Consider the following 19,370-nt stretch of genomic DNA (forward strand, 5'->3'; position numbering starts at 1 on the left):
GTATCTATACCACATCTATACATATTCATTCGAATCATCTTTTTAATAATTGATCGAATTTTACATGTGGCCTGAAAAAGTCATTTGATTAAATAGACAATTAAAAGTCTATTATTTTGGTTTGTTTCCGTCACTGATAAATTCAAACGTGCTTCTGCTCTTTGCCTGGCGCTGAGCCAGAGACAATCGGCGCGCTTAGTGCTTTTCATATATCAATATTCGAATACATGATGCTTATTTGAGGTTTCAGAGATTATAGACATTTAAATAAATGACTAGCCTATATAAAAAAGACATAAACCTACTTCTATGTATCTCGGGGGAAATTTATGAATTTAATGAAAATAGATCCTCTGAATTGCAAACTCATCACACATTATATCAACTAACATGATCATTATAAAGATGTTCAAACAACAAAACACATTTTAAAAACCAGACTATATCATAATTCATGATATAGTTAACAAGATTGTCAAGAAAAAAAAATATTAAAGACGGATAGACTAAATAAATGCTAATCTCTGTGATTGACAGGCATGGAAATATGTTTTTAAATAACGGTCCCTTTAAAACAAAACCTCACACTGAGGGCTCAGCTGACTGCAGACTCCAGGCGTTTCTTTGGTGGAAATAAAGCTTTGCTGTTTGGTCCCTCTGCCACAGTTAATCCAGAGTGCACAGTATGGTAGTTGCCTCCGTGGCTCTGATGAGCACAGTGCACCGCTGGTGCAACTTTGTTTTTGTTTTGTGCAAGTTGCATTTCTGACTGTTCCGTGCAAAAGAAACACTCGGTGTAGCAGAGTCTTTGCGGTTAATTAACCGTGACGTTTTTAAGCATGGTTAATCGTGAAATCAGTTAATCACTGCATCCCTACCTCAGACTGGGCCAAAGGTCCAACAAGACAATGACCCTAAATAACAAAGGAGTGGCTTCAAAACAACTCCATGACTGTTCTTGAATGGCCCAGCCAAAGCCCTGACTTAAACCCAATTCAGCATCTCTGGAGAGACCTGAAAATGGCTGTCCACCAACATTTACCATCCAACCTGACAGAACTGGGGAGGATCTACAAGGAGAAATGGCAGAGCCAAATCCTGGTATGAAAAACGTGTTGCATCTTTCCCAAAAAAGACTCATGGCTGTATTAGTTCAAAAGGGTGTTTCTACTAAATACTGAGCAAAGGGTCTGAATACTTAGGACCATGTGATATTTCAGTTTTTTCTTTTAAAATAAATCAGCAAAAATGCTGTGTTTACATTAATGAGAGAAAAAAACACAGAATTTCCTGTTATTTGTGAGAAAACGCTTCCAGACCAAAAACTGTTTTTTTCCGGGTTTCCATGTTTTCACTGTTAGATTCTAGGGGGCGCTATTACGCATCTTCTGAATAAGTGCTAAATCTCCTGATCAAAACACACGCGAGTGAGAAAGAGTAAAACAAGCGATCATATGTAATCATATGAATATGCAAAATAACATGATCATCAACATTAAACATCATATAAATCAAAACTGCCTAATGTTAGTGAATGAGATGTGGACCCAGGGCGAGCTAAAGGACTGTGCAAGCATTGATGGACTTAATCTACTCCATCTGTGTGATAATTGTTCTGAATCTGATCTGGATACAGTCTTTCACAAAAACTTGCTTTTCTCAGCTTTTTGTTCAAAATGTTGCTTTTTTATGAAACTTACACATATTCAAGTGTTAATAAAAAAGGAATGCAAGAAGCTATAATAAACTGTGTGGTCAATGGTCAGCTCTTTCTTTTGATATATTGCATGCTCAGATATTCATAAAACTAAATATTCTATGGGTTATTAAAGGGTTAGTTCACCCAAAAATTAGAAATTATTTAATTAATTACTCACCCTCATGTCGTTGGACACCCGTAAGACATTCGTTCATCTTCGGAACACAGATTAATATATCTTTGTTTAAAGCTGATGGCTGAGAAAGGCTTCAAAAAGGCCTCCATTGGCATTCAGTACATACTCATACTTTATAAGACCCATAAAGGCACTAAAGGTGACATTACAAAGGCCATCTCACTACAGTGGCTGTACAATAATGTTACAATTTGACGAAAATATTTTCTGTGCAGAAAAAAAATCTAAATAATGACTTTATCCGCCAAGTTATTGCCTTCCGTGTAGGTCTCGGATGTGAGCTCACGCGTTAGCGGCGCTCCTCTTCGCTTCCGAGTCATGTGAGAATGGCGGATCTACGTCATATTCTCGCACGTGCGTCGAGTTCACGTCAATAACTTGGTGGATAAAGCCACTGTAGTGAGATGGCCTTTGTATCGATGTTTTTAGTTCCTTTTATGGGTCTTCTGACTGAGAATGTACTGAATGCCAAAGGAGGCCTATCTGAAGCCTTTCTCAGCCATCAGCTTTCAAGAAAAATATCTTCATTTGTGTTCCGAAGATGAACAAAGGTGTTACGAGTGTCCAACGACATGAGGGTGAGTAATTAATTAAATAATTTTCCTTTTTGAGGGAACTAACCCTTTAAATTTTGTTGAAAATGGCCAAAAACCCTAGCCTGGTTTTACCAGACTCTCGTACATTTCATTTGTACATAGAGTCTGGCCACTCTCCATTGACAAGGGTTTATTTCCGCGAAGGCGGGCACCCTGTTGAGGTTTAAAACTATTTGATCTGCCCTGAGCCACTCTGGATCTGCCATAACCAGTCATGCGCCCTTCGCCTGTTTCACTCATGGAAATCCGACAAAATAAAAGTGCACATGTGCATGCCACCTCATTAATAAAACTATAGGATAAAACCTAAAACTCGTGCATTCGGATTGTGATTTATTCACGCCATGGTGGAGAGGAGAGTTTTGTGTTCGGGAACGCGGCGCTCACGTGGTCCGTAACATCATTGTATGCTGTAAATAAAATGTCATATGCTTGGTTATATAATAAATGCTGCTATAAATAACGAACCGATTCAAATGTTTAAGCACTTTTATTTTAATTTGTTTGAGCGGTGATTAAATATATTGCTCTTCTAAATACTTGCCAGCATTTTAAGGAAATACAAGTCTATAAATGCATCCTAATAACAGCAAAGCAACCGTATGGTGTTCCGCAGTGGTCAAAAATGATTACAAACAGTGAATTTTGAAGTGATATATTGTTGAAAACTCAAGAGATGTGGATTCGGACAGCTGTTACATCAACATGACCTTGCGTTTGTCAAAGCAGTAGGTAATTCGGCCGGGGATTTTTCCGCGGGTGGTGAGAGACGGACGGCAATAAAATAACTGACCAGTCCCTTTAAATTAAATGATGGCAATACCTTCCGACCCCACAAGAAACAGTGACCGTCCGAATAGCTTCAGCCAACTCCTTCATCACTAACGAAGCGATCTGGAAAATCAAACTTTTCCCGAGTTTACCCTGTTGGAGGGCCACCAACAAACCCCAGCAAAGGCTGTTATTGCTCCGGCTTTAACTTCTGGACATTCGGCAGCGGTGCCACAATGCAATGAATGGTTTAGTTTGCATCTTTCTCCGCCGCTATTACTGAACTACAACTCAAACTAGCGCTCGACATCAACGTCATCGTTCTCAGCCACTCCCTCTGTTCGCTGATTGGACCGGTAAAAATTTGTTCGGAGAAAACCTAAGACTACACAGCAGTCCCAGACGTAGTACTGAAGGAAAATTAAAATTGAGCGGAAGTACGTAGGAGGGCAGATCCAGGCTACAAAAACCCTGCCGGCTACAAAAACCTTGCCTGGCTGGCAACTTTTTTTTAAACGCTGGCGGGAAAATAGTTAAATGATTTTACCAAATGGCTGCAATATAACAAAGAGTGAAAAATTTAAGGGGGTCTGCATACTTTCCGTACCAACTGTATGATTCATTTAAAAATAATTTACAATTTGTAATTAAATGGGAAGAAAACAGCAGATATTCATAAGGTGTATCAACGATCAGCGACACTAAGCCAAGCACGTTGTCTCAGTCAAATGCTGAAAACATCGATTCACACAAATCAACAGACAGTAGTAATAAACCTCACACTGCCTCAGAGAGGTTCCCATCTCTATCCGTACTAAGAGCTGTAATATATATTTAGAGATGAAGGATCCAGTGGCCGCATTGGATTGGGTTTATCAGTGAGAGATCTCCAGATTTAATTGGGTTTGTGAGCAGATTGAATGGTGCTCCATTACGTCTGAATGGAACCTGGGAACTGCAATCACTCTGGCAACAGAGAGAAGCACTAACAACAGGTCACAAACCACACAAGAATCACCCTCACCTCTATCCCTGTAGCGTTCAGTGTTCGCTTTGAATTTGAACACAAGTAATGCAGAACATGGATGAGAGTGAACGTAAGTAAACATCTGACTGCTGAGTGCCATGATTGAAAACCTTGAGAAACATTATAAATGGCTTCAGGGACAAAAATGAAATGCTACAAAATTGCACTGGAACTCAGCTGTTGATGTGGTTTAGTTCAGGTGTGTGTCCACGTGTTTTCGTCTGCATCTGTCTGGAAAAAAGGTGTCTCACATCAGCATGGTGAATATCCAGCAGCCTTGGACACTTCAGGAGGAAATCAATGCCTGTGGCGCGCTGACATTTCAATCCAAAGGTCCTGCATATTTGTTTTTCAGGATTTTGGAGATGATCTCCAACGTAAAGTACACAGCAGTGCCCAGAGGAGGAACGACCACAAAGGAATTTTTCATTCTCATTTTCTCTGACCATAACACAACCCAGCCGCCCTCCTTCAAGCATCCCCCATTCCCCTTTTTTTTCTTCTTCCCCTAACATCCCCTCGCTAAGACAATCATCAATTACCCTTATCCAGCAGCACTATCTCATCCCAGCTCATTTCTGAGATGAGGTTTCTATGCTGCATGGTTACTGTCCAATCCTCTTTCTGTCCATCACCTCTCCTTCTTCCTCTCCGCACACGGCCTCAGATTGACAGCCAGTGAGCAAATCAATAATAATTATGGAATTGCAGTGGCTGGTGTTGGTCATGTGACTGAGCAAACAATAATTTGAATATGTAGTCAAGTACACATTACGGCCCACATCAAACATGAAGCATTAATGTCCCAAGTGGATTAATTTATTATTGCCACTGTGAGTGCTTTGTTTAAAAAAAAACAAAAGTGCTGTTAGGTGTCTGATCAATGTAAGATTACATTAATTCTGTTGACTGTGTGTTATAGGCAAACAGTTAAAAGCTGGTCATTGTATGCACACACACACACACACACACACACACACACACACACACACACACACACACACACACACACACACACACACACACTCGTATCCGAGATTACATCATGTCCCAACCATGATGCAATAAGCTTCCAACATTAAATAGCTCATGTCCCAATTGAAAGATACAATGCTGCAAATCCAGTGCAATAACAGTTAATCAGATGTTTCAAGATTATTTGATTAATATGTAATTACACTATATTGCCAAAAGTATTGGGAGACCCCTTGAAACAATTCATTTTAGGTGTTCATATCACTTCAATGTCCACAGGTGCAGACTGCTTCTACAAACATTTTGTGAAAGAATGGGTCTTCTCAGGAGCTCAGTGAATTCAAGCGTGGTACTGTGATTGCCACCTGTGCAATAAGTATATTCGTGAAATTTTATCACAACAAAATATTCCACAGTCAACTGTCAGTGCTCTTATAACAAAGTGGAAGCAATTGGGAACAACAGCAATTCAGCCACAAAGTGGTAGGCAACGTAAAATCACAGAGCGAGGTCAGCGCATCTGTGGCGCACAGTGTGCAGAAGTCAGCAACTTTCTACAGAGTCAATAGCAACAGAACCTCAAACTTTGTGTGGTCTTTAGATTAGCTCAAGAACAGTGCATCGAGAACTTCATGGCAGCTGCATCCAAGCCTTACATCAAGTGCAATGCAAAACGTCAGATGCACTGGTATAAAGTGCGCCATCACTGTACTCTAGAGCAGAGGAGAGATGTGTTCTCTCGAGTGATGAATCACGCTTCTTTGTCTGGCAATCCGGTGGACGATTGCCTGACTGCACTGTGCCAAGTGTAAAGTTTGTTGGAGGGGTATTATGGTGTGGGGTTGTTTTTCAGGGTTTGGGCTTGGCCCCTTAGTTCCAGTGAAAGGAACTCTGAACGCTTCAGCATCCCAATACATTTTGGACAATGTCATGCTCCCAACTTTATGGGAACAGTTGGCGGATGGCCCCTTTCTGTTCCAACATGACTGTGCACCAGTGCACAAAGCAAGGTCCATAAATACATGGATGAGTGAGTTTGGTGTGGAGGAACTTGACTGGCCTGCACAGAGTCATGACCTCAACCTGATAGAACACCTTTGGGATGAATTAGAGCAGAGACTGCGAGCTAGGCCTTCTCGTCCGAAATCATTGCCTGACCTCATAAATGCTCCTTGAAAAATGGTTATAAATTCTCTTAAACACCCTCCTAAACCTTGTGGAAAGCATTCCCAGAAGAAGTTGAAGCTGTTATAGCTGCAAAGGGTTGGCCAACTCAATATTAAACCCTACGGATTAAGAATGGGATGTCATTAGATAATGTGCATCTAAAGGCAGGTGTCCCAACATTTTTAGCAGTATAGTATAGACACACTATAAAAGCATACTGATCATAAGTACTGCATCTTGAAGGTGGTAGCCGTCTTCCGGAAGATGAACAAACCAGTAATCCTGACAATTGTGCATTTGGTGAAAACTGGAAGGCTATAGCAAGTATCAACAAGAAGCAGTTTGGCTATTTTACATATCAGATGACTATACTGTTCTACCAGCAAGACAATCACTATATCAGTAGGCCTACTAACCAACATAACCCATCCTGGAGCAACATGGAATTAATACTGATTTTTAAGCTGTGTTTTTCAGCAGTGTACATCGAAGACACAGCTTTTTCACTGTATGTTTATTAATGGTTTATCTGACAAATACCCAAACCCCTTCTAAAATCAGAAAATCAACCTAGCAAAGATCATCTTAGGCTGCTTCAAAAAAAAAATTCTCCCAGCAAAGGAATGCATTTGTGAATTTATCCCTACTCCCAGACACATACAAAGTCACACATATAATTTCATGTGATTTCTTAGCTTCTTTGTTCTTGATGTATTTGTTGTTTGCTCAGCATTCCGTATGTGTGTGATAAAGCCTAGCCATAAACGGAGTTCAATTAGCGTAATGAGTGCTAACGTTAATGTCTCTGTCACTCCAGTAGTCCATAAAGACTGGGTGAGTTTCAGGTCATCCAAACTGCAGTGCTATAGAGACCCGCTGAACATTTACAAGGGAACCAGGTCAGGACCAAACCAGGAAAAAACGAAATGAAATGGTTAATTGATGCTACTGTATGTGACTATAGCAAAACAATTCTAGAAATTGCTTAACAGTTTTATAAACATTCTAGAAAGGCAAAACAACACCAAAAAACCCGAGAACATATTTTAAAATATTTGTTCATTTCACCTGTAGATGGAAGATAATGCGAGTGGAATCAGGCAGATGTGTATGAATTCAGAATGTTCAGAGATCAAATACCATAATTGTACAAGATTTATGCTGTAGATAATTAACCAACAGAGAGGGGAAGTTACACCTTTCAATTAAAAATGCCAGTTAAAACGGTTTTATTGACAATTGCATTATCTAGAATTTTCCGACAGTCCTTAGAACATGCATACAAAGTGGCTCAAGCAATCTTAAAAAATACATTTTAACCCTAATTTGAAAAACAACATCCAAATTTATTGTCGCCGTTTGCTTCCTAAAATCATTACAATTGGGGTGCTTCCCAATTCTTATTTGTGCATCCTCATTTCCTTTCCTAGATTCCTTTCCTCGCGCCTTAGCTCCACCCCTTCAGGATGTGAGGGAAAGGCGCGAGGAAAAGACGCGAGGTAGGAGGAATTGAATCAAGTGAATTGATATATCCTCGCTCCTATAACGTCACTTCAAAACGGCGTCAATTAATGATGACACCGCTGGATTTAGTCCGGATTCTTGAACATTAGAGATAACTATTTATATTGTAAGCTTCAGCCTCCACAAAATACCAAATTTGTCCATATTTTAATCATTATTACCAGTTATTATTAACAACAAATTCCAGTTATAAACTGCTTTTTCGTTGTGTAATATTAGTTTCTATTTGCTTCTTTCATTTTCTTGTGCTTTGATATAATTCTGCAACTGTCAGGTGTTGTTATTTGACATACATTTGTGTCTTGTACATGTAAACATAATAATAATGATTAATAAACTGTGGCACGATGTGAAGGGGGAGGAGAATTTATGCTTACGTCACGTTTAGTCGATAAAACACTTCCGCAAAGGATCCACCTGTGTATCCTTGCTCATGACTCCTCAGGAAGCCTCCTCACTCCTCCATCCTCGCCTCCTCGCGGTGCAGTTAGAGAATTGAGATCTCCTACAAGATGGCTGAGCTCCATCGGTTTCCGGGTCATAGGATGGAGGACGGAGGAGTGAGGAAACGAGGAGGGATATTGAGAAGCACCCATTGTCTCATTCTGTCTGTGTTGTGTGGTGGTGTTGATGGAGGTGTGGTCACTGATTACTCATCAACCGATCACTCTCACCTGCTGCACCTCATTACCGGGCCTATTTATTCGTGTGTCTCACTCAGTCTTGTTGTCAGATCGTTGCAGTGTGTCCTGTGGGTTTTCTGTGTGTCTTGTGGTTCTTCGTGGGATTGCTTTGCTCCAGTTCCAGCTGACTGTGTTTGCCTCCCTTCTTCATGGATTACATCTAGTGTCCTGCCGTCTTCCCTTCTTGGACTGAGCTGCCCTACTGCCTTCTGAGACTACCGTGTGTATTGAGAGTAATAAAAAAACTCATGACAGCCTCTGCTTATTTTGGAATTCAAGCATAAATTAAGAACTGGTTGTTTAAATATGTAGAGCATTTTCTTTGCTCAAGACACTATGTAAAGTTTCACAGACTCTTGTATTTTTTTCTCTATACATCTCTGCAATGCTCTCACACTGTGCTCTGTAGTGTAAACTACAGCGTGTAAGCATCCTGAGTGAGTAACCTAGTTTTTAATATTAATGCACACCAGCTGTACTTTTCACCCCTCCAACAAATCACACCACCATGCCTTTCGTCATCTCTTCTCTAACTTCCTGGTGATGCAATCTGGAGTGTTTAGGGGGCAGTAATTAAAAGTCTCTGGAAGATCTCTGGAGGAGGTCTCTTCCCCGCTGCTGGGTCACACAGATTCTCTATGGCTCTGAGCAATCAATGGAGGTGATGGCAATTCAGTAGAGGACCAGAACCAACTCATCGATACATGCTTTGCGTTCAAGACCATCCTGGCGGGAGACATCCGGTGGGATGCTCTCTGGATAATGAGCAGCTAGTCCGACACACAGCTGGTACCACAAATCAGACCACAGTACAATATGCCAGAATATTGATTACCTTAATGTTGAGTTCAGTGGAGTGAGGAAGACTAATTTGAATGTATAAATTCTGTTGGGTAGGACAAAGCTGAAGTATTGCAATGAGGATTTCAGTGGGTTTCCCCCCCCCCCCACCCCCCACCACCACCCATTTAGAGGAACAAAAGAGCAATGATTTAAGCTTCTGACCAAGCATTCCATTGTCCATCACTTGAAAGATGACAATGTACAGAAATATGTAAAACCTGTATTGTTAGCTTGGAAGATGTTCAGGTGTCAACAATAAGCCTCTGAGCAACAAAACTGTGTAATATATATGATGCAATGCTGAGTTAAAGTAGGAATGCACTAAATTTGCTTTGACAGAATTTGCCTGTCTGAAATTCTCATTGGTCAACAAATGCCTAAATCAGAATGTGTTGCAGCAAAAGAGTTCATAACTTTTGGTCAACCAAATTATGGAGGAAAAATTGTCATGCTATGCTAGCATTTGTTTTGCAGGTCTACAGTTCTCTACATAGAAGATTACTGTTTCCCATAAATCTCACGTAAAGGAACTTTTTAACGTTTAACAACTCGTGATTTAACAAACGGCGCCAATGTGAGTGTCCACACCGATGCACAAAATGCCAGACATAAAAACAGCATTTTAAAAAAGGATTCAAAATAGGCTGCGATTGTGAGTTTTCATCAAATCCTATTTGATATGCAATCAAATCATAAGCGCCATCTACTGTCAGGGAGTGAATTTGCACGTTCACTCTGCAGATCTCCAGTAAAAATCATAGTTCATTAGCTGTGTAGGGGAGCGCGGGGCACAAGCTAAGTTAGTGTTAACACACTTTTTACCACTTTCCACACATGCCAGGATGACGAAACTTTGTGTATTTACTAGTTGCCATATCATATATAGAGAAAAAATAGCGCCAAAAGTAAAAAATCTTTGGAAGATATCCCTGAACATTTATTTAACCATAGCAAAAGTAAATTTCTTACTTAAGTTTATTTTTCATCTCTGTTTTATTTGTTTATTTAAAATAAGACAAATCTGATATTATTGTAATCTTGTATCTGTTATTTAACAGTTGAGATTATTCTTTAGTGCTCATCTAACAGCAGAAGACGCGAGCCGCGGTTTAAATCCCAGTCGCGCAGATGGAGTGTGTTATAACACTGCGTTACAATGAGCCCCTATTAGAACTATGCTGTTATATATATTCTACGTATACTTTTATGGATTCTTTTGAGAAACCAAGAGAAAATGGTAAATAAGGAATGAGAGTCAATGTTCAGAAATTATTCATTGCTATGCTATTCAGTATGCTGTATAAGCAATGTGTTTGTTGTCAAAATTAAAAAAATATAAAATATTTTAGTTTGTTTTGGATACTTTTTGGATTAGATCAGATAATATCTTCAGCTGTCATTTCTTGGTCATGTTACAATGTGACCTCTAACATGTTGCACAATGTACCCACCTATGGGGCATGTTGTCACATTTCACTTACTGTATTAATGAAAAAAAAAACATATAATTGTACTAGACGTGTGAAATTAATGTGGAAAAAACTAAATACTCTAAACCCCAGGTGGATTTACACAAACTGAGAAAGTCATAAAGCGTTAGGTTGTGCCCTGCTCTCCATACATCTCTCTCTGTAATGCCATGTTTAAATAACGTCACACACCACCTTTGTTGCAAAATCTGAAACTTATTTACAAGTTTTCGTGTTGGAACTCCAACTTACAGTTGCACTTTTCCAAATTGGAAATTCCTGCTTACCAAGAGTGGAAATCACAAGGTCCTAGAATCACCTGGTCTCTCCCAGTTAGAGTTCAGTGTTTTTCCTTTTTGTGTGAAGTCTGAATGCTGATAATACAATAGGAAAGTCTGCTATCAGTGTCTGCGAATAGCAGGAGCAGAGTCCTCAGGTCCATCTAAAGGTCAGGCCACTGCTGAGAGGCATGAAAGGGCTCATGCAGCGGCCCAGTGGTGTCTCAGCAATGGTCCAGCGATGGCTCGGTGGGAGGGGAGCAGGGTGCAGTACCATCAGTGGCACACTAGGTCAATAGCACGGCGGTTTCAAAAGAGTTCGTGTCTGCTGAATCAATGTACTTGCAAAAAGATCAAACCCTGCAGCACAATTGGGGCTTTCCGGTGATCTGGTTCTCTTTCACTCTCTCTATGTGCCTTTCACGCTTTTTCTTCTCTAAGAACCAAAACACAAATACATAACTGTTGAATACCTACAGTACAGCACGCAGTTTGTTTTGCTGGTTTTGTTTCGTTCAGTTGTCAGTTGTAATGTGACACACCAGTCTTGGTCCTGATATTTTTGCCAGGTATTTGGTAGAGGGATGATCTGTTAAGCCACACCCTCTTTTGTATTGATGATCCATGCCCTTTCAACGGTTTCCCTGCTGCTTCAGGTTCCCACCCCGCTGGGGTTCCATCGGACTGACAGACCTGCAGGGTTCTCTATACTGGTGCCCCGTAACTGTGCTTGGATAAAGGTCAGGTATTGTGCTTCTGTACAGGCTAAATGGGCCCCATAGCCTCAGTTTCACACAGCTTTTAGAAGTCTAAACAAAACAGCCCACGCAGGGGTGCAACTCTCTTGCTTAGATACATACAGAACTGATAGCCCTTAAACTGTCTTTTCAAAAGTTTCTCAGTTGCTTAGACAAGCTGGCAAAAATAGAAGCTGTGTTGTAGAGTGGCCACCTGAGCTTTACTTGACCTTTAGACTCAATAAAACATCAAACTTATCAAACTTTATGAATGAATTTATATGCTGGATTGATTGTGTGGCTTCAGTAGGCATTTTAACACATACACCACAGATGTCTTACACTGGGACCCTTCAGAAGGCTATATGCAGCGAGTTACAAGAAGTTAAACTGTAAATTCACTTCACTTCTCTTGGCCTTTATGAATAATTATTTACTTCACCCTGACAGGAGAATATTAGTATCTGAATATTTAAAAGACAGTGATATGTAAATGTGCTCGTGGTTCTGATGTCATAAACCTGATTTCTGAATTATCCAATTTTGCAGCTTAGTTTTCAAAAATTGTCAGTTATTTCGAATGTTAAAGGAATGGTTCACCCAAAAAATTAAATTTGCCCATGATGTCATCCTAGATGTATATGGTATTCTTCTTTCAGACAAATACAATTGGAGTTATATTAAAAAATGTCCTGTCTTCCAAGCTTTATAATGGCAGTGAATAGGTTTTTTTTCTGTTTTGAAGTCCATGAAAGTTCATCTATCCAACATAAAAGTGTTCCACCCGGCTCTGGGGGCCTTTTGAAGCTATAACAAAGAGTTTGTGTAAGAAAAATATCTATTTTAATACTTTACAAACTGTAATCTCTAACTTCCACTAACTGTCATACGCGTGTTCACGAAAGACTGGCATTCCAACGTATGACAAAGGACACTCCGGAGAGAATATGATAGATCTCGTTAGAATTAAGTTTTGTTTTCCTCTATCCTCTGCACTTCCGCCTTCATCACCGTAACTTATTGCCTGTGTCCAATGCCATGTGCTGAAACACTAGTCTCTCGTGAACGTACCTACAACAGTTAGTGGAAGATAGAGATTGCAGTTTATTACCTTTTAAAAAAATGTAAACAAATGATTTGCTTTGCTTCAGAAGGCCTTTATTCCCCCCCCCCCCCCACCCAGTATAGCTTTTTTAATATAACTCAAATTGTATTTGTCTGAAAGAAGAATGTCATATACACCGAGGATGACTTGAGGGTGAGTACGTCATGGGCTAATTTTCATTTTTGAGTTAACTATCCCTTTAATGTCTACGAACACCCGGAACCAAAAATCACATATCCTGATATTTATGTGAGAGCAAAACGAAACCACAGCATTAACAGTTGAAGCCCATACAAATGTAGGATTATCTGGTGTAAATAGTAAAATGTGTGTTTGTTCGATCCAAACACAAAGTTCTGAAGATCCTGACAAAAGCAGTGCATTTATGGTGTACATTTTTTTTTTTTTTTTTTTTTTACAATTATTATCATGATTTAGCTAGCTGGGAATGGGTCATTATGGTCAACTTATCAATGTATATATAGTAAACTCTTTCAGAAAAGTTGCAATTGACCACTGCACTGTATTTCTTGCTGTATTTTGAGTGTCCAGCCACAATTGTATGAACATTAGTCACATCTTATGTTAACTGTTAGGGGAAACTTGAAAATTGAAAGTCCTAAAAAATGTAATGCTGCCTTCACATACTCTCAGAATTGTCAAAAATACAAGTTTCCTAGTTGAAAATTGGAGGTGAAGCTCTCTGAAGTCATATTTACTACTGAGATGCTTGGAGATTTGATACTTTAGTTTCTGATATAGGAGCAGCCATAAACTTTAAACATTGTGGAGGAGAGAATGATTGCTGCTGTGAACATGATTTATTTTTTATTTTTCCCACAACAGTTATATTGCTTTTTCTTGATGTTAAAGTAGTGCATATTTAAATATTTTAAGTGTGTTGTGTGTTTTATAGAAAGTGAAAATTGCATGTATCCAGAATTGTCAGTAAGATAAGTGACACGTGAAAGCCAAGTATGGTAACCCATACTTGGAATTTGTCCTCTCTGTGTAACCCATTCATGTTAGTGCACACACATTAGCAGTAGCGAATAGTGAACACACATGTTAAACCATGGACACACACACCCGTAGCAGTGGGCAGCCATTTTTGATGTGCCGCCTGGGGAATGAATGGAGGGTTAGGTGCCTTGCCCAAAGGCACCTCAGTCATTTCCTGCCGGTATTGAGAACCAAACCCACAATCTTTAGGTTACCAGTCTGAATCTCTAACCATTAGGCCATGAAGAAGAAGCCTCTCCGTCGGGGAATCAAACCTCGGTCCTTCCACCTGACAGGTGGAGAAACTGCCTACCAAGGACACATTTAATTCAAAATAAATATCTAATACATTTTGACTTTAATAAGAAAATCCTCAAGAAACAAGCAATAATACACACAGATTCATATTCTTTTCAGCAACAAATCACTTGAACGGAAAAAAGTCGTAATCATGACTTTAGAAGTGGGGAATTAGGACATTTCCAATAGCATGTGAAGGCAGCATTATGATACAGGGCTTTCTTCAGATTGTTAAGCCAACTAGTTAAGGCAACTGATCACTCTATGTCGTTTTTCACATCTCTTTTACTTAGTTATTTGTGAACATTCAGAACAAAATAAATCTTAAAGTGGCCCTATTATGGTTTTTGAATATTCCCATTCATGCAGTGTATAATATAGCTGTTTGTGAACGTAAACGATCTGCAAAGTTGTAAAGTCGAAAGAGCATGATAAATGCATTTATTGTCTCCCAAAAGAAAGAATCCACTCTGAACCACCTAAACAAGTTGTCTGTAATTTGCATAGTGCATTCTGGTGCCATGTGTTTCCTTGGTAAGTGATGCACATGCACCCAGCCATCCACATGATGTAAAAGAACACGTGATTCATGTGCACACTGCTGTTGCTTATGGCTGTGGACCGGAGTCAAAATGGACTGGTCTGCAGCTATCGGCCCCATACGAAACAAACTGTGATGCACTGTGTAGCATTAACTTCTTGAGCAATTTGAGCTACAGTAGCTTGTCTGTTTGATTGGACCACACAGGCCAGCCTTCACTCCCCACGTGCATCAATGAGCCTTGGCCGCCCATGACCCTGTCGCCAGTTCACCACTTTTCCTTCCTTGGACCACTTTTGATAGATACTGACCACTGCAGACTGAGGACACCTCACAAGAGCTGCCGTTTTGGAGATGCTCTGACCCAGTCATCTAGCCATCACAATTTGGCCCTGGTCAGACTCGCTCAAATCCTTATACTTTGCCCATTTTTCCTGCAGCTAACACATCAACTTTGAGGATGAAATATTCACTTGCTGTGCAATTTTTATATTACACATACAGATCAGATGCAACCTTGTAGTAATATTGCTTATTTGCACATTTATATATGTATTTGCAAAATACAGTTCAATACAATGCTATAGAACATATCAAAAAACAGCACTGGTAATCAGCCTGTGATTCTTTTCCATTAAAAGAGAAAAATGATCCGGCATGGTAATGTCTTGGGCCAATTACTCAAAGAGAGTTTAACAGATGCAGCTCCAGTAAAACTGTGAAGCGTTTTAATGAGGTAAAGCGGAATCAAAGTTTAGTAGAAAACTATCAAGCTGGGCTTTGGAGGCCTGACACTCCGTCCCTGCAATTCATTATGGCTCCAAGCTGTCAGTCCCGTGTTCATCTCTCTAATGGAATTAGCCACTGTCAGCCGCTCAGCCACATGACTGCATTATCACAATGGAAGGTGCAGATATATTTCTCTCTGAGTCTGCACGTACTGTCCCTGGCCCATAAATTATGAAATGTAGAGCTTTAAAGGTCAACGGAGAGATCGCTTCCGTGTGGATGCGTCAGTTTGGTATAGGAGCGAAAGCTACTATCATGTTCTATTCATCGATCTTGTTTATAAAGTTTTTTGGAACAGAACCAGTTTGTTTAATTGAAATGCTCATTGACAGCATATGAGGGCACAATGGAGACTAAATATTTTTCACATAATCATGATTTTTTTTTTTCTTTGCCATATTGTTCGTTTTCACTACTTGTAAAAATATAAGGCAGATTTGGACATTTCAGACATATCCGTCCAGCTTGTAGACCCAATTTTTTTTTCTCTTTCACAACCTTAATAAAAAATACTGGCCAATTAAAAAAACTGCACAACACTCTCATTATAATCATCAAAGCTGCCCATGAAAACACCCAATACAGCAATGAGATGCACATTCATTTGACACACATTCTTTTATATGTCAAGTTAAATAAAATAAAATAATTGTATTTACAATATGTATATTACCCCATTCCTGGATGCCTTTAAGCTGCTCTAAAATAACACAATGACAGACAATTCCACAACTCATCTCTGTTTTTCTAAAGGTCTAGTAACCATATATCACTAACGCCTACCCCCCACCTGACTTTTTCTTTTTTTTTAAAGGAAATTCAAACTGCCAGAACTCAGTGTTTCTAAAGGCCCCTTGAACCCCCCAAAAGCCCGCAGTGGCCCTGAAGTGCTGTCCCTCCATTAGATTAACCCATGGTCATGACCAGGGGGGGCATGATTAAGTTGCAGCAAACTCGATTGCAGAGGGTTACATGTAAGATAATGGTTCGTCTGCGGAGGAGACAGGCTAAGGCTAGCATCAATCGTGCACTAATCTAAAACTCTGTCCCTCCTTTCCTCCATGGGTCATACACAATCATATCCCATTGATCTCTCGTCAAAAACATTTCAGCTGTGTATTAGCTGAGGGCGGCCTGTTGAGCAGTTGTGGAATCCATAAATTAATGTGATTACAAGATGCTGTTTATGCACAATTATATACAATTTATCTTCAATAAACTGATCACGGATGCTAATGTGACAACACTAAGAGTGTATTTCAAAGCGAGACAGCATTCATCTTCCATTTGAAGCTTTAGTTAGTGCTGCAAGCTTAAGCTTTAGCGTTAGGAATGTGAACATCGCTTGCATGAGTATGAAACTGCAGTGCAATAACTCATCCCACATGAACAATTTTGTGGCTTGTTGAGAAGAGGTATGGTATTGGTATTCTAAAATCCGCCGGGTCAGATCACAGCTAGGACAAAGTACAGGTGTTACATACAGAATGTGTCGTTCTATATCAGCAAGCTCAGTCCAAAACAGTGACTAAACGTTATATAACAAGTTTTTTGAACTTCAAGAAAGAAAAAAAGTGTTGTAATTTAATGGAAAACTTAATTTTGAACAGCCTCATAGTCAGTGTTAGGGTAACACATTACAAGTAGGGGGATCAGGGATCAGTAAAGTAAACATGAAGGTTATTGTAGTTTGAGACTAAATATGAGCATGCATTTATTCAACTCACTTGCACCCCCCCCCCCCCCTCCAAAAAAAAAAAACAGATTCAGTATTCCTCAAAATTAATAAAAACAGTGAAATGCAAACTCTGAAATTTACACAAACCTGCAATAGTTAAATATGTTAAATGGCACAATTATTGTTTATGTATTTCCTCTCCCTATATTAACCAATGTTTTTGTTACGATAATCCAATTCAACCATACAAATAAGCACAACATTACTTTAGATAATCAATACTTTTGGGTTTCTTTCTGCTGAAGAGTGTTCAGCTCCTGTGCCTTATTCTTTTGCAATCCAGAATGGCAGCACAGCTGAAAGGTTTGTTTGAGCTGCGACCTCTACTGTACAGGTGTGAGTTTGCAGTTCCTTCTGCCTGAGGCTTAGCCTGGATGCCAGCCGAACTTAGCCCCGCCCACAACATTTTTAGGTTTGACGGTTCGGTCTGGATTTGATCCATAGTGGAGTAATTATACCTGAACAGAAACTGTTCGGACCAATGAAATCATCAGGGTGGGCATTAGACGATGAGGGACAGATGATAAACAGTAACGTAATCATGCACGTCATCAAAGGGGCTTGGGTTATATTTGTCTGAATTTTAAACGGAGAGCTTGTTTATATATGCATTCACCTTCACTATTTCTCTCAAAAATGGTGATCATGTTGGGTAAGTACTCTGTGCATAATTCAATTATTTTATTTTTTTACAAAACCGGCAAAGATTGTTTATTCCAGCGCGCGTGCAGACAGGGTTGCCAAGTTTTTACAACAAAACCCACCAACTACTAGCCCTAAACAATAGCTTCTCGGGGGGGGGGGGGGGGGGTTATACCTATATATATATTCCTATAGGTAGACGTGATCAGCTGACAGTCAGCTGATGTGAGCTTGACTAACGTGACCTGCCAGAACTGATGCTATGCTTGATTCTTTCTTCAGATGAACACAAACAACAATGTTTTTTTTTTTTTTTTCAGAAACATTTCAATCCAGTTTATATTAGGTGGCCTTAATGTACTTATATAAAAGTAAGTACAAAGTACAATGTAGTAAGTACACTTTAGCTGATATTGAGGTGGGATATGGGTAGAGTTAGGGACAGGTGTGGTGGTATGGGTAAGTTTAAGGGTAGAGATAGGTGTAAGGGAATTGTCATAGATGTACACGGATCAACTTTTTATTAGGTGGCCTTAACTACTATGTACTAACATTTTAATTAATAATTTGATACAATGCACTTTTTGTCTACATACATGTTTTTACATTGTACTTACATTTAAAAAAATACCTGCAAGTAATTACGTCTGTAATTAATTTCACAGTTGGCACTTCCCTTACACCTAACTCTACCCTTAAACTGACCCATAACACCACACCTGACTCTTACTCTACCCATATCTCACCTCAATATCAGTAAAGGTGTTTGGCAATACAATTTGAACACAGTAAGTACATTGTACTTATTTTTTTGATGTAAGTACATAGTACTTAAGGCCACCTAATATAAAGTGGGACCAAAATTTCTTAAAGCCAATATAATGCAAGGTTAAGTGACCTCCAAAGTTGGTGCTTCAAAAGCAACATAAAACAATCATGGTGGTAATTCATATTATCTCTTATTGATTACATTGCTCTTCACAACAGGCTAACGTTACATCTAGTGTGAACTCATGACAGTTGGCCAGTTTTACACACTGATATTATTGAACTGTACTAAGCCGAATCACTGTTTTCCATTTTAAGTTAGAAAGATGGAAGGATTCAAGCCCTATCTAGAGACCAAAATATCCTGCAGTCATGTGGTGGCCTCTTTTGACTGGTGCACACTGTGTAATTTTGCCCACGATTTGGCCGTCTGAGACAAATTTAGCAAATCCTAAAAGATTCCTCTGATCCTAGGCTAAAATCTGACGTCTTTGATTGTTAGTTTGACATGATCACCGGC

The sequence above is a fragment of the Pseudorasbora parva genome, chromosome 16 (genome assembly GCF_024679245.1).
Source record: "Pseudorasbora parva isolate DD20220531a chromosome 16, ASM2467924v1, whole genome shotgun sequence".
In the NCBI taxonomy this organism is placed as follows: Eukaryota; Metazoa; Chordata; class Actinopteri; order Cypriniformes; family Gobionidae; genus Pseudorasbora; species Pseudorasbora parva.